Source organism: Rattus rattus, chromosome 4 (assembly GCF_011064425.1).
Source record: "Rattus rattus isolate New Zealand chromosome 4, Rrattus_CSIRO_v1, whole genome shotgun sequence".
In the NCBI taxonomy this organism is placed as follows: domain Eukaryota; kingdom Metazoa; phylum Chordata; class Mammalia; order Rodentia; family Muridae; genus Rattus; species Rattus rattus.
Genome location: NC_046157.1, coordinates 111,050,283 through 111,074,353, shown reverse-complemented (window position 1 = coordinate 111,074,353; position 24,071 = coordinate 111,050,283). Strand labels below are relative to the sequence as shown.

At 45.4% G+C, this 24,071-nt stretch overlaps 2 protein-coding genes across 2 annotated transcripts in view; one reads left to right on the top strand and one right to left on the bottom strand.

Annotated features, from left to right (window-relative positions):
• The window catches only part of Plekhb2 (pleckstrin homology domain containing B2), a 33,358-nt gene extending 25,566 nt beyond the window's left edge, over positions 1–7,792 (bottom strand). Inside the window, exon 1 of the mRNA XM_032900913.1 lies at positions 7,668–7,792. The gene's annotated coding sequence lies outside the window, so the exon portion shown is untranslated. The remainder of the gene's footprint in view (positions 1–7,667) is intronic.
• Positions 7,793–18,916: 11,124 nt separating this feature from the next.
• Positions 18,917–24,071, top strand: part of Fam168b (family with sequence similarity 168 member B) — a 32,657-nt gene continuing 27,502 nt past the window's right edge. Inside the window, exon 1 of the mRNA XM_032900912.1 lies at positions 18,917–19,115. The gene's annotated coding sequence lies outside the window, so the exon portion shown is untranslated. The remainder of the gene's footprint in view (positions 19,116–24,071) is intronic.

The following is a 24,071-nucleotide window of genomic DNA, read 5'->3' as shown; positions in this document are numbered from 1 at the left end:
GGTTGAGACGGGGTTGTGTGTGTGTGTGTGTGTGTCTGTGTGTGTGTGTGTGTGTCTGTGCGTGCGTGCGTGCGTGCGTGTGTGTGTGTAGCCAGGGTTGTCCTGTAAGTTGCTCTATAGACCAGAATCAGGCTGGCCTCAAACTCAGAAATTCACCTCCTTCTGCCTCCTGAGTGCTGGGGTTAAAGGCATGTTGTGCCACACTGCCTCACTTAAATAGAAATTTTAGGAGGAAAAAAAAAAGATTCAGCTGGAAACAAAGGTTACATAACGGGGTTGGGGATTTAGCTCAGTGGTAGAGGGCTTGCCTAGCAAGCACAAGGCTCTGGGTTTGGTCCCCAGCTCCGGAAAAAAAAAAAAAGAAAAGAAAAGAAAAGAAAAGAAAAGAAAAGAAAAGAAAAGAAAAAGGTTACATAACTTTCCACATCAATAAGTAATAAATAAATAAATATCCTGCTTATATGGTTGTGGAAAACCCACTGAGAAAGAACAAAGAAGGAGCGGTGAGATAAATGGTCCTCGGAATAACATGCTTCTAGATTCCTTAGAACTTTTAAAAGATCCTTGGGGCTGAAGGGAGGCATGGCAGTTGGGAGTACACACAGTCTTGCAGAGTTCACTTCCTAGCGTCCATGGTGGCCTGCTCACAACCGCTTCAGTTCCAGGGGATCCTATACCCTCTTCCGGATCCATGGGCGATGCACACATGTGCATGCGTGTTGTTGGTTGTTGTTGTTGCTGTTAAGCTACTCCGACTAGTTGGGCCTGGTGGCGTGTGCCTCAATCCCAGGGTCCTACCACTCACAGACAGGTGGATCTCTAAGTTCCAGGATTACTTCATCTACATAGTGAATTCTGGGCCAGCCAGGGCTATGCAGGGGGACACTTTCACAAAAATAAATAAACCTTGATGAACAGAGGAAAAAGTGGAAACTGAGGAGTCACACCAAGGAGCAGCAAGACATCTTCATCAACGATGCCAGAAGCTGGGGCTGGAGAGGTGGCTCAGAGGTTAAGAATACTGGCTGCTCTTCCAGAGGACGCAGGTTTGAATCCCACCACCCACATGGCAGCTGTGTGTCTGTAACTGATTCCCAAAGGATCTGATACCTTCTCTGAGCTCTGCACAGACATCCTAAGCACCCATACACATAAAAATAAAGAATAAAAAATTGGATTTTTTTTTAAATACAGTGCTAGGAATTATGGGGCAATGAAGCTTCACTGTGATGAGGGAAATAGATTCTGAGCCCAAATGTCATAGCCACTATTATCCAAGAAGTAGAAGACATAGACATGTGTGTCTTCCAAGGACCTTGCGTCCCTAATCTAACAAAGATGAAGGGGCTCTAACCAGCTCCAGTGTGATGGGCATGGCCCTTCTCCCCATTGCCTCTGCCTTGCTAAAAACTGTTAGATTATATTCCTTTTTTCTTTTCAGAGCTGGGGACCGAACCCAGGGCCTTGCGCTTGCTAGGCAAGCGCTCTACCACTGAGCTAAATCCCCAAACCCTAGATTATATTCCTAAGGCTAGCCCCAAAGTCTGTTCCCTTATTGGTTCACTTCCTCCTCCTGAGGCTGAACTGACTTCCACGGTCCAGCTATTAAAGCACTGAAGTCCAGCAATCAAAAGCCTTCGTGGTCTCACCTAAGTAACACACCCTATGAAAATTAAACACCTCATCCTAACATGGGGTTTCCCCCTTTACCCTTATAACCGCCATTTCCCCATGTCCCCTCTATCCAGTCCTACGTCCCATTTCCTGACAAATGTCCCTGCCCTCTCTTTGTTTCCTTCAGGTTCCCCCTTCTTCTCTATCTCCTGTATTTGTCTTGTTTCCTACCCTCTGTCCCTCTGGGACAGATAAATCTCCTTTGTGCTGAGAACTTGGCCTTGGGGATCCCGATCGGATCCCAATCTCTGCAGGAGATTTTAGATTTTAGATTGAAATGAGAACCCAGTGTGGCAAACAGATCTTTCCAACCTGGAGCCAAGAGCAAGAAGACTCTTGTCAGATCTGAGAGGATACAGACAACACAGAGGAGAGCGCTCTAGGTTGACAAGGGAGCAGCTACCTGAGGGTTCTAGGCCACAGGGAGCAGACTGAAGACTGTTCTCCCAGGGAGCACAAGGTTCACAAAAGATCACTGGGGAGTGTGACTCGAATTCAGAGCTCTTTCCACATCCTGGGGTCAGTCCCCAAAGCAGAAGAATACAATCTCAGTAACAAAACCACACATCTACATCAACAGAAATGTTATTATAGATATTTTATATGTGTAAATACTGTATCAAATACTATATTAAAAAGGTGAAAATGGGTTGGGGATTTAGCTCAGTGGTAGAGCGCTTGCCTAGGAAGCATAAAGGCCCTGGGTTGGGTCCCCAGCTCAAAAAAAAAAATTAAAAAAAAAAAAAAAAAAAAAGGTGAAAATGGTTGACCTTAGTGACAGAAGAGTGAGTTGGTGCAAGAAACTGGTGTTTTTACTCAAAGGCCTAAAGTCATGCTAGCTTTTCAACATACGAACACGAATTATTTCAATAAACATGAACATAGAATGGTGAACTGCAGTTCCCAAAATGAAAACAACACCCACAGAATTAAGTGAAAGATTCCACGAGGCTGGTGTACCTATTAAAACTCCCTTAGAGTTGGAATGTTACAGACCCAGAGACAAATTATCTTGAGCTATCTTTAGATTCCATTCACTGCCCACTTGTCCATCTGGCCTAACATTCTCTCAAAAAATGTCAACCTTTGCATTGTTTTGACTTAGCAGACAGCTAATCCCTGCTTTTCCCCACGCACTGGTGAGCTGCCTAACAGACGTTGCACCCATGTGCCCTGACCTAAGACTCTGTGTTCTGTTTATTCAACTGGAACTTGTAATCCAGGGAAAAGTGAATCCATGTTCAGGGGCCACGGTGGCCACTCATATTTGTCTAAGAACAAACCACATATGCTTTGAGGCGAGAGCTAGGTTTCCCACTGGAGCATCCAGACTACCTTCAAATGCACTCTTAGCTTAAACCTAGGCTTACATAGATTTCTACCACTGTGACCAAGACAACTTAGGGAGGAAAGGGTTACTTCTCTCCCAGTTCCACATCATAGTCCATCACCAAAGGAAGGAGGGTGTTTCTTCCCGGATTCTGACCATACCACATGTTGCTCAGCCTCAGTTTCTCTCTGTGACCCCTTGAACCCCTGGGCTCCTCCTGCAACTGAAGTTGCACCTGTACTAAAGGCCTCTCCTGACTTCTCACAGTCAAAACAGGAACTCTCCAGGCAGGAACCAGAGTAGAGACAACTGGGTGGGAGAAGGGGGAGGAGTCGGGAAGGGGAGGGGGAAGGGAAGGAGATACATGCTGCTTCCCATCTTGGTCCTCATGGCTGGCTTAGCCTGCTTTCTTACAAAACCCAGGACCACCTGCCCAGGGGTAACATGGCCCACATCAATCATTAATCAAGACAATGACCTTCAGATGAAAATCTGACCAAGGCATTTTCTCAATTGAGGTTTCTCTTCTAACTTGTGTGAAGTTTAAAAAAAACAACAACACCCCCCCCAAAACCCACTGTTACAACTGGCCCCTTGCCAACCTGACACACAAACACTATTAAACAACAAACGTCCCTTTTTCATTTGTCCTCAAAGGTCTCATGTTAAGACTTCTCAACTTTAAAAAGTCTGAGCGTTGCTGGAAAAAAAAAAAGTCAACACTTAAAGAGTCCTTTTATTCAGTCTGGAACCCCGGCCCATTGCGGGGTGCCACCCACATTTAGAGTCGTTTTCCCACCTCAATTAACCCAATCCAGAAAGCCCCTCACAGGCAAGCTCAGAGGTGTGTGTTCTAGGCCGTCCTAGATCTTCTCAAGTTGACAGTCAGTGTTAATGATCACAGAACCTGTTTAACATTGTCTCTCCCAGCACTTTAACCTGCTGTAGAAATGGCTACCTCGGGTTGACTAGTTCTGCCAAGTTCCCTTTCCAAGCATACTTGTATATTATTTTGGCCAATTTTCCAAAATCTTGTCAAGTTGATGGTATATTTTCATTTTATAGATAAAAACATAAAAAACCAAGCTTAGAAGTTCAAGTAAGTTACCCAAGGGGACCAACTGAGCCAGGATTTGAACACCGGTCTTTTGAGTCCAAAGTCTACACTTAGACACATTAGCCTTAGCCTTTATGAAATTTTAAAATATATAACCATAACCATGCTTCCTGACTTTCAGTCGCTATAATGCAGTCACTAAAATCCACCCCCTTTCCGATTTGAAAACAAAGAGAATTATCAGAAAATAAAGATGGATTTCGTCTAGGTTGGCCTTTTTGTTTTGTTTCGTCAACCAGATACAAGCTTAGATTTACACAGGAAGAGGAGCCTCCATTGAGGAAAAAGCCTCCATCCACTTGCCCGTAGGCCAGGCTGTAGGGCATTTTCCTGATTAATAACTGATGTGGAGGGCCCAGACCACTGTGGATGTGGCTGACCCTGAGCCTGGGCTATCCAAGAAATATCAATGTAATTATGTTGTCCCCCTCTCAGCTGCACTGTATAGTTTTGGGTTAGTTGCTGACACTAATCAAATAATTCCTTAATTTGTCTGGCATCCACTATTGCAGGAGAAAAGGCTGGACAAGAAAGAAGTCACTTGTGAATGTAAGCTAAAAGCAGGGTGAAGCTTTCAGGCGTCAGGGAGGACCCACCCCTCACCCACCCCTTCACCCTATCTCTAGTGGGCGCTACAGGAGCAGATCGCTGTGTAGCTCCTCCAACAGGAAACAGGACAGGACAAATCTGCCAAAGACATGAGCTGGTTTTTATGGACAACAACAACAACCCAGAACAGCTCAGATTTCACAAAGAGATCAAGACAGTTCATAAAACCGTCTCTCGTACACAAACAAAACACTCAAAAGTGTTTCTTCAGCTCTGATCCAGTTCTCTTGCCTCCCAGCTCCGTGAGCCCTGCAGGCCTCAGGGAAACTTTGCTGGTTTCTTTTTGTTTTCACCATCTCAACAGCATAACTGCTTACTGCTGCAAACATCTTTCTCCTTACATGTATGAAGCTGCACTGAGCATTAACTACACACCACAGCAGCAGGACGCCACCACCGTACAGTATAGGACCAACGGATAGATAGGACTCATTACTGACCACAGGGAATGAAAAAGGCCAGGAAAGGCAGGTACCAGCACCCTATCTACTCCATATTTAGAGGACACAGGGCCGCATTGGTAGTCTGTGTCACAGAAAGGAATCTGCACACACACCCTATTCAAGGTTTGCAGTTCTGAGTTAACCCCTGGTCCAGGCGGCACAGGGAGGCAAGCAGGACTCAGCATCCTTAAGAGTGTCCAAACCAAGTTAAACAGAGAGCCTGCAATGCAGCCATGTGGATGGTAAGGAGAGGTGACAGACACCGTAGACCTCAGGGACTAAGCGTCTGGCATGGTAGGCTGCCTGTTTCCCCTTCCTTGTGACACCTCTGGCTGCAGCTGACTTACAAAAGGGTGTTCAAAGGTGTGAATGCACCTCCCTCTCAGATCACTGGCTCTCTGCATAACTACAACTTAAAGGTTCAGGTTCCAGCTAGAGAGATAGGAGCTAGAAAGGGACTGGGACAGGCAGACAAGACAGACATAATGAGAGAAACTGATTTCATAAATTCAGTCTTTATTACCCGGAAATTTACTTACAAAAAAAATGTGCTCACACTCTTAATTTACCTAACACCTACTGTGTGTCCGACAGGAAAACACCATAACCCAGTCTTGGTTCATGCCCTGAGGAAGATCGGTGGAAAATCACTCGCACAGAGAATAAACACCATGGACACCAGATAAACTCAGGCAAGAACCTGCCGGGCTAGAGTCTCAAGCCACCTGTCCTAATTATATCCTGCTGACCACCCAAAGTCAAAACTTCTGGGCCCACAAAACAGTCTAAGCATCCTAAGGAAGGGGCCAGAGGCAACGGTTAATCCTAGCTACACGGCTCCCTCCTGAAGGCAAGCCCACAGCACAGGCTGGTGGACACACAGCCATGTTTGGTCAATACTCCTTCAGTAACACTCACTGCCCTAAGTAAGTAGGCAATAAATCCCAGCTGCCACCCTGCCACTTCCTGTAAAGAGGGACAAGTCACTTCCTGCATGGATCCTTCAACCTATTCTAGTCAGATGAAACACACATGGGGGTGGGGGTGGGGGGGAATTAGTCAGTGTGGCTCTGAATGAGCCACGTAGTCTGTCTAGAACCCGTGACTTTCTAAAACACTGGCAATTACTCCACTCCTTCATGAAGTCTCTTCGCAGGTCACTCTGCCCCTGAGAGTTGGACACAACAAATTATGCTTACCCAGCATGGAAAACCCTGGCCTCCATCTAACTATTGTTATTGCATAACAATAAAAATGTAGCAAAAGGGAGTCAGGGTTTGTACAATCAAACACCCGAAACAAAAGGCACTATAATACAGACCATGAAAGTGCAGAGGAACAGAAAGGCCCACCAGAGCAGGGCAACCCCAGGAAGAAGGAAGCCGGGGGTCTTAGCAAGGCAGTAGCAGTCCCCTGTGAAGTCACAGGAGCTATCAGACTGGTCCCATCATCCGAAGAGCCCCCACCACCTCACCCGAGGTAGGTGGAGAAGAGGAGGGAGAGTCAGGACTAAGCGGCTCTACGGAAGATACCATTAGGATAGGGGACACTGGGAAAGGGATGCGTAGCGCTGGGGAGGATACATCAAGAAGTGGGTCTTAGGGAACCCGGAAAGGACCTTGAGGAAACGGCAGGGGTACAAGACAGGACTGGTCACTGGGTCAGGAGAAGATAAGATTATGGTGGGGAACACTGGGGAATACCTGCAAGGTCCCAGGCAAAAGGGGAGGGGCGCTGGGCTAGACCGGACCCTAAGGAAGACTATGAAGCGCTAGGCAGATAGATCAGGAAATGGGGAAGAGACAGAGACTAGCAGGGGGAAATACAACCAGAATGTGGGACACAAGCGACAGGGGAGGAGTCAGGAGCTGGAGGGGAATACAATCAGGATGGGGACGCGGGGGAACGCAGTAGCTGGGGGCAGGGGAGGGATACAACCAGGATGGGGGACATTGGGAAGGGGGAGGATACGGGAAGAGGAAGAGAACACAGTCAGGATAGGACACTGGGGAAGAAGAAGAGCCAGGAGCTGGGGGTCGGGGTAGGATACAATTAAGAATTAGGACACCGGGGGAGTGGGGAGGAAGCAGAGAGAGTGGCTGGGGTAATACAATGAGGATGGATACTGGGAGAGAGGCAGGAGCTGGGAGAGGGGGGAAGGTACGGTCAGAACAGCAGACATTAGGGACGAGGGAGGGGTGTGGGTCAGAATGGAGGCACTCTAGAAAAGGAAGGCAAGAGCTGGGGAGGAACGTTAGGTAAGCGGGAAGGAATAGGGGCTGGGGGGAGGCCCCGAGTAGGGGGTGACAAGGGGCTGAGGAATTAGGGGCGGCCAGTAAGGCTGGCGTTCCTCAGAGCCAGGCTTGGAGAGGGGGCGTTGGCGAAGCGGGTTACCTCGGAGGGGCGTGAGCAGGGCCGAACCGGGTACTCGGACCGAGGAGGTCCCGGGAAGGGGTCGCACGCGGGCGCAGGGGGACACCGCGGGCACAGTCACCTGCGAATGTTCTGGCCGCCAGACAGGGATCAGGCTGAGAGCGCAAGGTCGCCGGCTTCTCCTGCTTCTCCGCTGGACGCGCGAGTCCAGGTCCTGCGTCACCACCTCGCGCCCAGGCGCATGCGCGCGAGGCAGGTGCCGCCCGGGCCCAGAGCCCGAGCCAAGGAGTTGCACTTAACCTGGGCTGTTATCTGCTCAAAGGTGGTTCTAAGTATCTTGATCTTGGCGTCTAAACACAGGGCTTCCTAGAGAAGTGCACGACAGCCGGACTAGGACAATACAAGATGAGCCTGGGGACATCTCTGAACCAGAAATGAAGACCTTCATGCTTAAAAACAGGAAGATGGAGATGTCAAAACTGAATCGGCAAGCAAGGAACAAAACTGGAACTATTAGCAATAGCTCACGTAGAAATGTTATAGCTTAGAACAAATAGAGGAGGAAGGAGCCCGGGCTGTTAGTACAGGACTATAATAATCCCAGAACTGAGGAGGCTGAATCAGGAGAATAAGTTTGAGGCCAGCCTGGGCTACATAGGCTCAAAAACACAAAACAGATAGCGAGGTGGTACACAACCGTAATCTCAGCACTTGAGAGATGTGGTAAGAAGATATGAAGTAGGGCATCTTTGGCTACACAGTGAGCTCAAGACCACTCTAGAATTTCACAAGCTCCTGTTTCAAATTTAAAAAACAAAAAACAAAAAAAAAAACAAAAAACTTTTAATTATAGTGCCTTGTGTGTCTCATTTTTTTCCTAAGTTCTTAGTGTCTCAAACAATGAATTGGACAAGGCACAGAATAGAAGTCGTCCAAGTGTACATTTATTTGGAAAGGAAAGTAATGGAATACACTCCCCAGAATGGGAATGGCGTAAGATTCAAGACCCCCGTGACCTTTTGGAGCGATCGTTTTATGAGTTCAAATAGAGGGAGGAGCAGATCCCCTAGGGAGAAATTAGGTAGACCCTCCACCCTGATCTACAGGCTGTTAAGTAGCTTTGGATCATCTTGGATTGGTGGGTTGTGCATCCTATAGCTTTATGCATGTGCCCCTCTCATGTTTGTACCTGAAACAGTAAACAGATTTCCGCTAATATTTCACTTCAAGGGAAAACATACATGTATATCCAGTGGTGGTTTAAGATGGACTGGTGTGTCTGCCACATCTGCCCTTCTACCAGAAAATGCCTAACATCAAATTACCTACAGGAGAGATGGGTGTTGCCCCACGGGAAGGAGACTGAAGGGAGGTGTCTGCAGGTCATTGGGTAGCCCTATACTCACCTACATCAATGGAATTATAGCTGTTGTACTAATTTTTTTTTTTTGTCAACTGGACACAAACTAGGATCATCTGGGAAGAGGGAACCTGAAACGAGGGAAAAATATCTCCATCAGATAAATCTGTGGGGAATTTTCTCTATTCGTGATTGACCTTGGGCAGGGTCTATCTCACTAAGGGCAACGAAATCCTTTGGCAGAAGGTCATAGCTTGTTTAAGAAAGCAGACCAGTAAGCAGGGTCCCTCCACGTCTCTGCTTCAGTTTCTGCCCTGTTTGAGTTCCTGCCTCGCCTTCCCTGGATGACAGACTGTGATCAAGATATATAAGCTAAATAAGTCCTTCCTTCCCCAAGTTGCTTTGAATCATGACAATTTCACAGCAATAGAAAATGCAGATTTGGGGCTGGAGAGAAGGCTCAGTGGTTAAGAGCACCAACTGCTCTTCCAGAGGTCCTGGGTTCAAATACCAGCAACCACATGGTGGCTCACAACCATCTGTAATGGGATCTGATGCCCTCTTCTGGTGTGTCTGAAGACAGCTACAGTGTACTTATATATAATAAATAAATCTTAAAAAATAATGTTAAAGTAATTTTTAAAAAAAGAAAATGCAGGTTTTTTCTTCCTCCTTTGTTAGGAGTGATGCCCTTGAAACCCTCCATTATTGATGTTATTATTATGGTTAGAGTTAAGTATGACTGGGTTCATGGAAAATCCCCAACCATCTGCAGAAGACTAATACAAATCTGGTGATAAGATGAATAATTATATGATAAAGTTCTGACCTTGCTGAGAAATACATCTGACGTCAAGATGCCCAATGTGATGACCTGTAACCCTTCTGAAAAACCAACATCCTGTTGACATCAGATGACCACACAAATACTGTGTCCTTAGCCTACGTAAATGTTTCCCACTTGCCCCCTCTCTCTGTTACCCCTGTTATGGTATAAATTCAGCCTTGGGAAAAAATTGTCGCCTTGATCAGACTCTTGTCTTGGCATCCTTCTTCGAGTCTCTTGTCCCTCATTCTCTTCCAGGTACCCTCAGCACCCTCCTTGACACTCCTTTTCTGTACTTAATGAATTTTCCTTTCATTTCAAATTACTTGTGTGTCTGTCCATCTGTCTGTCTGTGTGGGAGAATATATGTATAGTGCAAGTTCCCACTGAGACCAGAGATGCCATTAAGAGCAGCCAGTATGGGTTGGGGATTTGGCTCAGTGGAAGAGCGCTTGCCTAGTAAGCGCAAGGCCCTGGGTTCGGTCCCCAGCTCCGAAAAAAAAAAAAAAAGAAAAAAAAAGAAAAGAAAAGAAAAAAAAAAGAGCAGCCAGTACTCTTAACTGCTAGCTATCTCTCCAGCTACTAAAATTTTCTTTAATGAATATATAGAGGTGATACATACATACATACCTTAAATAATAGGAAAACGTTGTTATATTTGAATACAGTTTGAGTTAAATATGGTTTCCAGGAACTAGTATCTGCTAGTAAGTTTTCTGGCTTAGTGAAATTGGCTTTGTGTCCTAACTCCCTGTCAGGAAGGAAGGAGATAAAAACATGTTCTCAGAAGACCCACTGTGTGAGCACCTGTCTTCAGAAGACCCACTGTGTGAGCACCTATCCTAAGGAGGCCCACTGTGTGTGAGTTGCCACATGACCTCAGAAGGCCTCACACTATGTATGAGTGAGCACTCACTCTAGCCCACATGTGTCTGTGCTGAAAGTTTAGCTTCTGGTCTAAGCCCAACAGGGGGCACTGAGGGGCCACTCCAGAATGGCATACCTACTCACCTGCCTTGGTGGCCTTCGATTCAGTCGAATTACTTTGTGACTAGTCCCACTTTTTATTTTAAGATTAATTTATTTTATTCATATGAATACACTGTAGCTGTCTTCAGACACACCAGAAGAGGGCACCAGACCCCATTACAGATGGTTGTGAGCCACCACCTGGTGGCTGGGAATTGAACTCAGGATCGCTTCAAGAGCAGTCAGTGCTCTTAATCTCTGAGCCATTTCTCCACACACACACACACACACACACACACACACCTTCTTTCTTATTTACCTCAATCATTAGTTTGGAAAAGAAGTGAAGTGGGTCTTGGTGGTGAGCACCTGTGGTTTCAGTACCTAGAAGGTAGAGGTGAGAAGATCTGGAGTCTGGGGCCAGCCTGGGCTACAGGAAGGGGCAAGAGATAGACGCCTGCACTCAACTCAACATGCTGAACCAAACTAGAATTTTACTTTCTCAAATACTTTGCCACCTGGGCCTATGAGATGGCTCAATGGATAAAATACTTGGTGAGTATACCTGAGGGCTTGAGTTGAATCTCCTGAGCCATCGTTGAGGACAAAGAAGAGAAAGAACTCCACAGAGTTGTCCTCTGGCCTCAACATGCACACCATGGTGTGCCCCTTCACCACGTGGTCGTCATCATCGTCATCGTCATCATCATCATCATCACCATACACCTTTACCTCCAGCTAAATGGTTGATAGAAAAACATCGTATTTTCCTATTAGGCCTTTCTAAACCAAATGAACTGACTAAGGAAACATTGAAACTCTAAAAGAAAGTGAGCAATGAATTCATAAGTAAGCCCTCAGCAGAAGAGAAAGGGCGTATGCAGCCAACATCCTACAAATAAATTATAGTTATGATCTAAAAATATGTTACATTAAAATGAGTGGAATATAGATTTTTCAGTTATAAAAGCCATCAAAGATAATTAGTGAGAATTCAGCCTGAAGGACGTCAGATAAATGGATGGCTAGAAATGGCTGCTTGTACATCAACAAGTTGGTCTGACTCTCCTGGAGAAAATTTTGATAGTATTGAGAGCACTTTAAATTAGTTCATCTCAACCAGGCATTGTGACCCACACTCGTATTCCTGCTTTAGAAGGTGGAGGCAGGAAAATCAGGAGTTCAAGGCCAGTCACACCTAAATAATGAGGTTGAAGTCAGCCGGGCTCCATGAGACCCACACAAAGAAACAAACCCACAACTTCATCTCTTTAATCCACCTATCTGGGCTGAAGTAGATGGCTCAGAGATTGAGTGGGTGCTGCTCTTCCAGGGGAGCTGAGTTCAGTTCTCCATGCCCAGTTTATAACTTCCTTATTCTCCAGCTACAGATTTGACATCTTCTTCTAGACTCTGAGGGTGTCTGAACCTCCCCAAACCCCTACATACACACAGGCCCGAATAATTAAAACCAGAAAAACGAGTGATTTGATTTTGAGATAACTATCTCCAGTACATGAAGACCCCATTCGAAAATTGTTTGCAAGGATGTATGTTGTGTATGGAATAAGTGCAAATCAAAACAGCCATAGATATAATGCTAACTTACCTAGTTAGCAAAATCATTAAGGTCCTTAGCAAGCATGGCACATACATGAAGCGATCAGAGCTCAGAGCTTATCAAGGGTACTTTGAAGAGCGTTTGCACTTCATTATAAGGATTGTGGGACAAGGAGGGAGCATACCTACTACAACACACATTTAGATGTCCGAGGGCAAGGTTCAGAGGTCAGTTCTCATCTTACACTCTAGGAGGATTTGACTCAAGTTGTTAGGCTTGTTCAGTGAATCCTTTTAACAGCTGAGCCATCATATCGGTCCTAGACTGTGGTTTTCAATAATGGCTGTACTTGGGAAATGGCTTCCAGGATTCCTGGAAGTTTATGGTCAAGCGCTTACATTTCCATGAGCTCATTTGCCTGTCTTCCTAGTGACAGGCACATTGGTGCTTTGTTTCAGGCTATAATCAATTGCTATGGACGTGTCTGTCCAAGCCTCTGCAGGATTGCAGGATTCCATTCTCCGCAGTACAATCCGTAGGGCTGCACACACAGTTTTATAGGAGACAGCCAGACCCTTCCTCTGAAGGGATTATGATACTTTTTGTGCTTCCAGGAAAAAAAATGAAAATTTTGTTTTGCTATAAAACCTTCATGAATATTATCTTTCTCCCGATTCCCCCAACCCACCTGGGTCCCACTCTATCCCAGCCTCACCACGGGCAGTTGGTGCTATTTGTTTTTGAATGCTTTTTAAGTTACACAATTTTTTTTAATTATATGTATTTCTCCTTTTTCACACAACGTCCTTCAGCACCATCCCACCTCCCCATGTTGATACGTGAAAAGGCTCCTTGTTTCTCTTTTCTTTCTTTTTTGTCTTAGTTCGAATTTTTACCATATAGATGAACCGGGGTACATCGAACCATCCCCCTCGTGATGGGCACTAGGGTTGTTTGTGCTGGCAGGATGAGATTGACAGAAGGTGGCAGAACTGGGGAGTTTATAAGATTCCCAGTAGAGGGGCTATGCAGGCAGATGGAATACTGTCCCCCTGGAGACATTTTATAGGGCTGCTTCAAGGAGGAGGTGGGGCTCAGTGCAGGCAGTCAGGTAGTGTCTCTATGTCATGGCGCTCTGGCTGTTAGGTCTGATAAGGTAGAACACCTGTGCGGGGAGTCGATCTCAGCGTGGTGGTAGAAATGCCCCTCAGGCTCAGGTATCTGAAGACTTGATTCCTTGGTGCTGCTGCTGCTGAGGTGGTTATGAAACAAATAGGAGATTCAGCTTGGCTGGAGGAACTCTAACACTGGGGGCTGGCTCTGAGTGGAGCCTGACCCCACTTTCAGCTCATCCCCCTCTTTGGTGTTTCCAGTTGGAGATGTGATCTCTCAGCTTCCTGCTCTGGCCACCAGTGCCCAGGTTACAGACTCGAGCCTTCTGGAACTGTAAGCCCAAGTTAAGTTCTTCCCCAAGCTGCTTAAGGCGGTGTCTTATCGCAGGAACAAGAAGTCTTTCCTACTGCTGTGAGAAAACACCGCGCCAAAGTCAGGCGTGCTGGCGCATGCCTTTAATACTTGGGAAGCAGACACAGGCAGATTTCTTTTTTTTTTTTTTTTTTTTCCGGAGCTGGGGATCGAACCCAGGGCCTTGCGCTTCCCTAGGCAAGCGCCTACCACTGAGCTAAATCCCCAACCCCACAGGCAGATTTCTGTCAGTATGAGGCCGGCCTGGTGTACAGAGGGAGTCCCAGGCCATCAACAAAACGAACAAATAAACACCTAAACAATTCTAACTAAAGCAATTTCGGGGAGAATGGGTTAACGTGGCTCCCAGTTCCAGATGATAGCTCACTATAGCAGGGCTATCACAGCACAAGAACTTGAAAGAACTGGTCACATCCTACCCACAGTTAGAAATCAAAGGTGGGAGCTGGAGAGACGGCTCAGTGGTGAAGAGCACGGACTGCTCTTCCAGAGGTTCTGAGTTCAATTCCCAGCAACCACATGGTGGCTCACAACCATCTGTAATGGGACCTGATGCCCTCTTCTGGTGTCTGAAACAGCTATAGTGTACTCATATACATAAAATAAATAAATCTTAAAAAAAAAAATCAAAGACGGAAGAATGTATGCTGATGTCAAGTTCCCTTTATTCATTTTGTGCAGCCCAGGGGTCCTGACACAAGGCATAGTCCCATCCACAATTAAGATGGGTTTACCTATCGATTAACACACTCCAGGTAATCTCCTACAGAGGCATACCAAGGGGTCTATTTCCTTGGTGACTCTAGAGTCTGTCAGGTTGACAATTCACACCAACCATGTCAGGCTCGAACCTAGATGACTAGAGGTGCACCTCATCACTTGGTGAAGGAATAAATTTAACAGCGTGAGTTATTTTTTTTCCCCTTAGGATTGGCTTGATAAAGACTTTATGTGTTATAAGGGGTCAAACAAGGCTGTCGCCTAAAGTGTAGATTCTTGTGATGCCCTAAGACAGATTAAACGTGTTAAGGAGAGCTCTTTCGCACCATACTTGGAGTGAACAGCAGCCTTGCTTAGATCACATCCTGTCCTGGGGTGATAACAGCTCCATCCTTAGGCTAGAAGAGTTCAGCTCAGCCGTCTGTCCCAGATCCCAGAATAGCATCCGGGGCTGCTGTATTGTAGTGTTATAAAGAAAGCTCTCTGAAACGAGTATGTACTTGTTTCGTAATATAAATGTGTGATGGCTATTCTTGGCTGTCAACTTGACTGCATCTGAAATTAACTAAAATCCAAAAATGGAGGGCATTTTTTGCTTAATTTGAAGTCGGAAGATCAATTGGCCTTTACTATGGATCACAAGGCGGGAAGACACACCTACAATCTGGACTACACCTTCTTCTCGAAGCCTATAAAATGACACGGAAGAAGGGAGCTTTTGTTCGTTGCCTGCTTGCTCTTGCCTGGCTATCAAGTCCATTAGAGCCTACTTCTTCAGGATTCCAGTCCATGCTGAAGACCAGCTGAGAAATCCAGCCTCGAAGACTGGACACTACTAAATTCTCGGACCTTCAGTTCATAGGCAGCCATTGTTGAATTGGTTGGACCTCAGCCTATAAGTCATTCTTATAAATCCCCTCTTTATATATAGATTGGTTCTATAAATTCTGTTACTCTATTGAGAATCCTGGTTAGTAGAAAGTTATCTATGTGGATAAGCCTTCAAAAATGGAGTTGTTGAGCTAAAAGCGTTGTCTTTGTGTGCATCAATCCTGATAGACATCACAGTCCCCCCAATTGAACCATTGATACACTTCCTGAGGCTTCACCAATAGTGAATATTTACTGCTGTTTAAAATATACTTCCCAGTCACTGGTAAAAATGCTGCCTTAATGTCTGTTTGCTTTGAGGTTTTGTCTTGTTGCGTTTCTTATTGAAACAGAATCTTGCTGGCCAAAGACTTAGAACTCACCATGTGGGCCAGATGGCTTCAAGTTTGAGGCACTCCTTGTATTTCTGCCTCTGAAGTCCTGTGTGTAGGATGATGTCATTATGCAGGTGAAAGCAGGTACAAGATAGAAGGAGGCCTGTCATTGGACAAGGGAGGATGGGTGGGAGAAAAGTTTTAGAGGAGGAGAACACTGGAGCCAAGAGAACATGGAGGTGAATGTTAAGCTTCCTTTCTGCACATTTACAGGTTGTTATCAATATTCTTAAGGGACGAATGTGTACAGAGCTTTATATGTTTAGGTGGGTGATCCAATATCTTATCTATTGGATCAGAGGTTATTGTGTTGTGTGTTCTTTCATGTGGCGATTTAATTGAATTCAAGAGTGTGGTGGCTGGAGACACTGGGCCGCTATGGAACTGGGATATGTGTATGTTAGACATGGTGGCAACTTGCCTTGGGAACTAGATGGGTAGAGATTGTTGCCAGGCTCAGAGAGTAGCCATCGACGGTGTGATATGGGATAGGGCAAAGCGGGTGAGATGCTTTACTGACTGAGATGAAGACATCCAACAGATGTCATGGGGCACTAGGGTGATGGCACCTAGTGTGGGGTAAAAGAATCATTTTATTTAATTTTACAGCAACACCTGTGTTTTAAAGTTTTAACCTGAATTTTCTTTTGGAGAGATAAGGTTGACTTTTTTTATGTATATATTATTGAGACCTATTTGTATGTTCTTGGCTATAATCTCTACTCATGTCTCTGCTGATTACTCCCAATTAGAACTGATTCTTATTGGCCTCTGGAAGGTCTCAGAATACTAAAGAGATTAACCATTTGTGGTGTTTCATTCTTTTTTTTGTTTTGTTTTGTTTTGTTTTTTCTTTTCTTTTTTTCGGAGCTGGGGACCCAACCCAGGGCCTTGTGCTTGCTAGGCAAGCGCTCTACCACTGAGCCAAATCCCCAACCCTCATTCTTTTTTAAAAAAGGAATATATATATATATATATATATATATATATTTACTGTAGCTGTCTTCAGACACACCAGGAGAAGGCATCGGATCTGCTTATAGATGGTTGTGAACTCAGGAACTCTGAAAGAGCAGTCAGTGCTCTTAACTACTCGGCCATCTCTCCAGCCCCAAGTGTTTCATTCTTAACCAAGTGCCTTTTAATTTTGCTTAAGGTGATTTCTCCAAAACATTTGTAAAAAACTTAATGGAGTCTGTTCTCTTTCACCAGTGGGCTCTGGGGATCCCGGGGCTTCAGTATAAAGCGTTTTTACCTGCTAATCCCACCTCCCCAACCCTCCAGCCAATGTTTCTCATAGGCATTGTTTATGGCTTTTGAGAAATTCTTTACTCCATGGTTTTTAAAAAGATTTATTTATTTATTACATATAAGTACACTGTAGCTGTCCTCAGACACACCAGAAGAGGGCATCGGATCCCATTACAGATGGTTCTGAGCCACTATGTGGTTGCTGGGAATTGAACTCAGGACCTCTGGAAGAGTAGTCAGTGCTCTTAACTGCTGAGCCATCATCTCTCCAGCCCTTTATTCCATATTTAAAAAGAAATTTCCCCATGTTCTCTTCTCTTTTTATGTTTCCACTGTTAAAAAATGTATGCCTTTTTAAAAAATTGGAATCTATCCTGGTACATGAGTTATAGATACAATTTATACTGTTTACGCTGGTTAAATTTTAGCTCCCCCCATACTATTTATTTAACGATCAGTGGTCCATATCCTTTTCTTTTTTTTTTTTTTTTTCCCCCGGAGCTGGGGACTGAACCTAGGGCCTTGCGCTTGCTAGGCAAGCGCTCTACCGCTGAGCTAAATCCCCAACCCCCAGTGGTCCATATCCTTAATCCTAGCACTCAAGGGGCAGAGGTAGGCAAATCTCTGAGTCTGTCTAGCCTACACAGGTTAGCAGCCAAGACATCAACATTTAGAATTCTTTTTTGAAACTTCAAGATCCAAATAATAACACCTAGTGATATGAAATACTTTCTCAAATATCAACTCCCAATGGCTGTAATATACTTCTGGACTTTCTATTATATCCCATTAAAATATAATATGGAATTATAATATAATATGGTTCATTATCTGTGCACTAGTGAGCTTATCGGCTGCAGCCTTTAAATATGGTTTCATATCTGGTAGGAAGTTTAATAGCCCGGTCTTCACTATTCTCTAATCCCAAACATTTCCTGGTACGTGTATTTTGCATTGATTTTTTTGGCTCTGTGAAGCCAGTGTGGTTTGGAGCTTACCCTAAGTGCTTAGTATTTCCTAGCTCTCTGACAGATGCAAGCTTATCAGAGTAAAAATCTTGTACTGGCCTTGGAGCTGAGAGATCAAAAGGGAAAAGGGAGTACAGAGGCACCTCAGTGGTTTTTTTCTTCCCTAGACAGTTTTTCTGTCTCGCTCTGGCTTTCTGGATATTCGATCCTTAGATAAGGTTGGCCTCTAACTCAGAGATCCCCCGCCTCTGCCTCCCATTTGCTGCTTGCTCTTATAGAGCATCTGGGTTCTATTCACATGATGGCTCATAAACATCTGTAACTCCCTCTTCTGATCTCTGTAGGCGTTAAGCAGTGCACATACATACATACATATATGCTGGCGAAACACTCACTCACACACAAGATGAATACATCTTTAAAAGGGGTCATGGGGAGTCCAGAGATGGCTCAGAGCAGTTTCCAGCATCACCCCAAATAGGAAAGCTCGAACAACGCCCCCTCCACCCGTGACTCCAGCTAGAGAGGATCACACGCCAGCACTCTTGTGAGCAACACCTCCTCCCACAGCTACACACTTACACGCACATTAAAAATAAAATCTTAGAACTGTGCACGGTGGCTGTCGCTTTAAGGCCAGTACTCTAGAGGCAGATCTGTAAATTAAAGCCCATCTTGATCCAAAACGAAACAACAACAAAACAGGAGAAAAGCTTAAAAGAAAAACCGGAGAAAGGAATTATTGAGTAAACATAATGCGAACCGGCGTACATCTCCTTCCGAAGTCACTACGTTCCATGACTCCGTTTCCAACCGGGTTTTAACAGGAGCTTGCGCTGAGGATCGCAGCCGAGGTAAGCGTCCCAGCATCCGGGTACCTCGGGCACGCCTCTCGGGGGCGGGGGCGGGGGCGGGGGCGCGCGCGCGCAGCTGCATCACGTGCCCGGCGCGCCCCCGTCTGGCGCGCGGCGGGCGGAAGTGAGGTCGTGGGCTGCGGTGTCTGCGCAGCGTCGGCGGTAGCGGGGGCCGCGGCGAGGCGGGCGGGAGGCAGCGCGGGCCTAGCGGTCAGCCGCAACCGAGCGTCGTCTGGGCACTGCCCGTCGCCGAGCCACACGCCGTGCCGGCTCGGGCCGGCGCGCGCCGGTCCCGGAGGCGCAGGCTACCGTGAGTACGGGAAGCATGGGGGCGGCGGCTCCAGGCGGCGCGGGCCGGAAGTGCGGCGCTTTGTGCAGCGCCTGGTCGGGCCGCGCGGGGAGCAGGGGCGCCGCTTTGTCCGCGGCGGGCCGGGGGGCGGGGCGGGAAGGTCGCGGGCCGCCTGGGACGCTGGCCGTCGCTGACCGGGCGATCCTTCTCCTGCAGGAAAACGTAGGCTTCGGAGGTTACCTTAGCAAGGGAAGGACGTTCCGGGGCATGGCCCAGGTTCATTAGGAAAAAAAGAGAAGGACGTCCTGCTAGCGCGTCCGCGGCTGGGCGTTCTCTCTCGTGGTTTTCTTGCATTGTCTGAGCCGATTGTTTTAATCACTCACGTACACAACTTGGAGTGTTTTGCGTGCACGGAGGTTTGCTAATGAAAAGGTTCACACGTGCGCATGCATACCTTCAAATTTAAAAAGGAGAAGAAAAGAAAGAGAAAAAGGGTTGGGTAGTTCCTACGCCTTAAACTCTCCACTTCGCCTTGTGTAAGACGAAATTACTCGCTGTAGTATGACAAGATTTTTAAATTAGAGTAGTTCTGGTGCAAGCAATTAGAAAAACGGCCTTTAAAACTTCGGTAGGTCAAGGGGTAATGAGTGATTTTGGCTTTGACAGCCGAGATTTGAGAAATCTAGGCCACCTTTCCTAATGCTGAAGCTACTGTGGTGGAAACCGTTGAAGGGTTTGCTTCCTTTAGTCTTTGAATAAAGCAGGCTCATTTTTGGTAATGTCTGTAGTTTACTCGTGAAGCATTTTTGGAATGTTTTGACATGCAAGAAAACCCTTAAGGGTGTTAAAATTAATTGTGACCAGAACCAGATGGAAGTTAGGGTCTAGTAGGCTGTGCTGCAGGGTTTTGAGTTGCGTGCCTTTGCATTCACCTAGGAGGTGATTGAGAAGCAATCGATAGAATTGCCCTCCTCCTGACCTCCTTCCCCTAAGGGTGGAAGTGACCGTCTGTATAAGGCCAGTGTCTGGAACCCAGGAGGGGGGAGGAAACAGTTGTTACTTCCTTTTTACCAAATTTGTTTGGGCTAGCTCTGCATCTGCCTTTCAGAACATTTTAATATTGCAGTTCAGAAGGGGGAAAAAAGTGCATTTTAAAAATAATTTTCGAAGGCCCTGGGGTTTAAGGAAGTTGTCTTCCTAACTTCTCTTATAGAGGGTTTCTGGACCGGTTGAGAGCAGTTTCAAAGCATGAATGTATCAGTGTATGTGATACCCGCTTCCGTCTGTGTTCAGTAGTTGGTTTGAGATCTGACTGTTCTCTACAGAAACACCGGAAGTTGTCCTGGAGGGTGGCAAACAGCCGTGAGTGCTGAGTTGGGTGGAGTGGAGAGTTTTCTTGTAAGATGCACTCTCCTTGCTATCAAGCATATCTAAAACTCCAATACTGATATTTTTCTAATCAATCTGTAACTTACTTATTTAACCATCTATCTCTGGGTAGAGACACTTAAAGCACCCTGAAATTAGTGGTGTTGCTGATACGAAACCCTACACCATACGACCTTTAAAGTGTTGCACTTACCGCTTCAGCTTTATGTTTTAAAACTCCTACTGTGGGCTGGAGCAATGGTTCAGCAATGGAGAGTGCTTCCTGGTCATGAGGAGGACTCCAGTCCTTTTCCCAGCACCTGTTTCAGGCAGCTCACAACTGCCTCTGACCCCCGGGTCCAAAGGATCTGACACATTCTTTAGCCCCCAGGAGCACCCACACACACATGGCATTGACTCAGGACACAAACTTAAATACAAGTAATAAAAATCTATCATGAGAACCTTAATTGGGAGGGTCTATTTTGTAATGATGTCTTATTCCCTCCTGGATCTGAGGACTGAACCTGGGGCCTTAAATACTCCACCACTGAATTAAATCCCTAATCTTATTAAACATAAATTCTTAAAAAAAAAAAAAAAAAAAAAAGAACCCTCTCATTTTGACCATGTGCTTTCGGTGGTTGCTGGCTATTACTGTGGAGGAGTTCTCGTAGTCTTTTTACAGGTACAGTTGGTGTGGTTTGTTCTGATGCAGGCGTCAAACCACGCATAGCATAGTTGAGTGAGTTCACATGAGAATCCTAGGAACTCTGTCCCTGCATTCAGTGCAGGTACTTTGTCCACACCAGCTCAGAATAAGGATTGGCGGTTGCTGTGTGACCGGTGGCACTAGAAAACAGGTGGCTTGCTGGGCCAGGTGGTGCTTTTCTTTTTCGATATACAAGCATAAAAGGACAGACACTCTTTGCAGCCATGTTCCCATATAATGAAGTAAAATTTACTAGCATTTTGCTGTATTTGCCCCTTTTAAGGAAATGCTTTAAATTATAGTTATTCATATTGTTACATTCTTTTGTATTCTAAAAATTTACATATTGGCATATTGTCTTAGGGTTTTAGTGCTGTGAACAGACACCATGACCAAGGCAACTCTTATAAAGGACAACATTTAATTGGGGCTGGCTTACAGGTTCAGAGGTTCAGTCCATTATCGTCAAGGTGGGAGCATGGCAGCATCCAGGCAGGCATGATACAGGCGGAGCTGAGGGTTCTACATCTTCATCTGAAGGCTGCTAGTGGAAGACTGACTTCCCGGCAGGTAGGGTAGAGTCTTAAGTCCATGCCCACAGTGACACACCTACTCCAACAAGGCCACACCTCCTAATAGTGCCACTCCCTAAGCCAAGCACATACAAACCATCACACATAAACACAGTACTATTACCATAAATAACAAACTCTGCCTGCGTGACTTTTGTGCTATATTATTAAAATGTTTTTTTTACTGATATAAATCATAATCCAAACAAAGTCCACCTATTGTCTTCAGAGTAAATCTGGTTTTACCTCTAACATCTCCCTCACCTGTGTTCATGCCCCTCCTTTTGGGTTTGTGTGACTTCCTTCCTAGTCTCCTTCCATTTGTTCCTCAGACTCCTTGAGTTTTCTGTTAACTGGACAGCAGGCGCTAGCTCCATTTGACTCTTGGAGCAGTGTGTCTTGGCAGGTACATAGTAAGGGACTCGTGCCATGTGAGGGTACAGATAATGGCAGGACTTAGTTTGATGCAGTGACAGGTTTATGTTTCACATTTGCTGTGCACACACATCAGGTGTGCTTTGATAATTCCGAGTTAGACTTTAAATGGCTTAAGTTAAATTTTGTTATTGGACTATCAGACTTTGAAGGGACTCTCAGTGTTGAATAAATAATTCAAGGAGGGCTTTTGTATTTGGACACAGAACCGATGGTGTCGCGGGTTTCCTTTCAGCACACTGTTTTACCAGATTGAAAGGGGAGCTGTACTGCTTTCCTTTTTCAGCCTTACACTGTTTTTGCCTGTCTCTCTTGGTGCTGATGTGGAACCTAGGGCTTCAGACATTCTAGACAGGTAGTTGCACTGCATCTTAGTTGTATAGTCCCAGGCAGCTGGTTTTAATTCCTTAAGACTTATTAGTTACATTAGGGGCCGTTCATCATTAGCCTCTGGAGTCGTTTAATTTCCCTGAAGGCAGCTTGCCCTTCTGGCAGTGCTGCACTGCTCTCATTGTGCTCCTCTCTTTGCAGGCGCTCCCTCAGCTTGCTCCCTGCTCTCAAAGCACCCACTTGTCTTTTGGCCTTTACCATGCTTTGTCTCAAACCAGCATTAATCATGATTTTTCTTACTCTTTACAGTAGCTATCAACATGCTAAGTGAACACAGAACCCACTTAGGTTTCCATTGCTGTGAACAGGCACCATGACTAAGGCAGTTCTTATGAAGGAAAACATTTAATCGGGGCTGACTTATGTATAGATTCAGAGGTTCAATCTATTATCATCATGTCGGGGAGCGGCAACATGCAGACAGATGTGGTGCTAGAGAAGAAGCTGAGGGTTCTTCATCTTGATCCACAGGCAGCAGAAGAGACTGTGTCACACTGGCAGACCTTGAACATATATGACCTCAAAGTGTGCCCCTGTGACATACTTCCTCTAACAAGGCTACAGCACTTACCATGCCACTCCCTATGTCAAGCATTCAAACACATAAATCAATGGGGGCCATTCCTATTCCAACTACTACACTCATCTACCCTATTTGGGTAGCGAAGTGAAGATGTGCGTTTTCATTTTTGCAAAAAGTACTGGATTGACCTTTGTCTAGTCTGTAACCTTAGAGGGGAACTTGACCTGCTCTTGTTTCCTCCGTAGTCTTTACATGGCACTGTGCTTGTGTGGGGCTTAACTAGCAAAGGAAATCAACTGGCTGCTCAGAGGAGAGAACTACTTTGGAAAGAATTTACTTCTTGGGGGATGACGGTTGAAACAGAAGCACCATGCACTTGAGAGGATTGGCAGTTGACAGTTCCTGTGTTCTTGAAGTGTGACAAAACACCTTTGCTTCTGGTGTGCCTTTGACCCTTGTTTTCTCCGTCCACAGCCCTGTACTGTTCAGTATCTGGGAACTCACAGTGGTTGTGAAATTGTGATCTACTTCTCTCTACCTCCCAAATATAGGTGTAGGCCACTAGGCCCAGATACAGATCCACACACATACATACACATATATTTATATATAAAATATATATCATATACTATATTACATAGTAATGTGTATATATTTTATAAAGATATAAGATATATTATATAAAAATATACATCATATATTTTGCTTATATATCACATGCACATATAATTGTATATATAAGGTACATAATACATATATGTATACTTACATATGTATACATATGTGTGTGTATCAATATTTTTTGAGACAGTTTCTCTGTAGCCCTGGCTGCCCTGGAACTGGTCACTCTGTAGCCCAGACTGGCCTTGAACTCTGAGATCTGCCTTCCTCTGCTTCCTGTGTGCTGGGATTAAGGGCATGCATAACCACTGCCCAACTTTCATATTTACTTTTTTTTAAGGAGCAATTTTTGGTGC